Genomic DNA, 1,696 nt, shown 5'->3' with positions numbered 1-1,696 from the left:
TCATAAAAATACTCGAAACGTAGTATCATTGAATTGGTTGAGACAAAATCCACTGAGAAGTAATTAATCTTTTGGACTGAGAGGAAATATGTTTTCTAGATTAGACAACAGTACCATATCTTCTACCAATTTGATGTGTCTATTTTTTTTCTTTATTTCAAATGTGGAACACATGAGTAGAAAAGTTGGCTTAGTTGTTAAACATTTGCCTGTAAAGCCAAAGGGCCATGGTTTGATTTCCTAGGACCCACATAGGCCAAATGAACAAACTGGCACATGTATCTGGAGTTTTTTTTTTTTTTTTTTTGCAGTAGTTGGATTCCCTGGGATGCTACTTCTCTCCCTCCCCCCCCCTCTCTCTTTGTCTCACTCCACTTTCTCTCTCAAATGAATAATAAAAAAAAAATAAGTAAAATATGGAGCAATTCAAAAGTTTGTTTGCCATTCTGGAACGGAGGCCATGTTAATCTAATCTGTATCATTCCAATTTTAGTAAATGTACTACCTCAACCACTTCGTCTTAAATAAAAACTGTGTCTCTAATTCAACATACCCCAAATATCCTAATTACAAAAGATATAAAGCTTAATACTTGTACTAATGGATGTATTGAGGTAATGTTAAGTCCAAGTTGTTAGTTTCAGACACATGAGCAATTATTTGGTTGCATCACATTCAAATTAAGGTCATTTAAAATCTAACTAATGGGCAGAAGAGATGGCTTAGTGGTTAATGCACTTGCCTTTGAGACCTGAGTACTCAGGTTCTGTTCACTAGTACCCTCATCAGAGAGGTGTAGAAAGTGGTGCATGTGTCTGGAGTTTCTTTGGAGTGACTAGAGGTGCTGGATTTCCCATATTCTCTTTCTCTCTTTAGTAAACAAATTAAAAAAAATAAAAGGCTTAATTGCTGACTGCCTAAGAACAGCAGTGATATGAATAAAAATTGGGATGACTTTACTGGAATAGATTAACTACATTGGTCATTTAATAAGGGCCTGGGCAGAACATAATCTTCATATAATAATATTCAAAAATTTTATATGCAGATTAAGCTTTAATAAAAACATAGTAGGTATATCCAGAAAAGGATATATGTGGCCATTTTGTTTGTTTGCCTTTAAGAAACCTATACTGGAACTGCATTCATTATTGACCCAAACATGAGAAACTCTGGCTAGATAGTGGACACTTAAAAATACATTTACTTATATATTTTAGCAAAGTGGGTGAGAGAGGTAAAGAGAGGGATGAAAGGAGAGAGAGTGAAAGAGAGAAAGGGTGATTGAGAATGGTCAAGCTAGGTCTTCCAACCATTGCAAATGAGCTCCAGATGTACCCCATACACTCTGAATTGGCTTTAATAGGGCACTGAGAAATTGAACTTTGGTCCTTGGTCTTTGCAGACAAGATCCTTAACCTCTGATCCATCTCTCCAACTCTCTTTTAAAATATTTATTTATTTTTAAAAACTATTTATTTATTCGGCTGGGCATGGTAGTGCATGCCTTTAATTCCAACACTCAGGAGGATTTGCCTTATGCTTTTACAACTGTGAGTGAAAACTGTCTTAGTTTTTATGGTATTTGTGTTTTTATCCACTGTGATAGAGTGGGAACACACCAAGGTCACTATTTAAATTATACATTACTTAAAGAATAATTGCCGATATCCATTGTAAACTAAATTTTGTAAGG

General features: G+C 35.0%; 1 non-coding gene across 1 annotated transcript; it reads right to left on the bottom strand.

Annotated features, from left to right (window-relative positions):
- Window positions 1–410: 410 nt before the first annotated feature.
- On the bottom strand, window positions 411–514 carry LOC123457114. The gene has a single exon (XR_006634891.1). It is a non-coding gene; the product is annotated as a U6 spliceosomal RNA (small nuclear RNA).
- Between the last annotated feature and the right edge of the window lie 1,182 nt (window positions 515–1,696).

Source organism: Jaculus jaculus, chromosome Y, assembly GCF_020740685.1.
Source record: "Jaculus jaculus isolate mJacJac1 chromosome Y, mJacJac1.mat.Y.cur, whole genome shotgun sequence".
NCBI classification, from domain to species: Eukaryota; Metazoa; Chordata; class Mammalia; order Rodentia; family Dipodidae; genus Jaculus; species Jaculus jaculus.
This window is presented reverse-complemented; position numbering and strand designations above follow the sequence as displayed.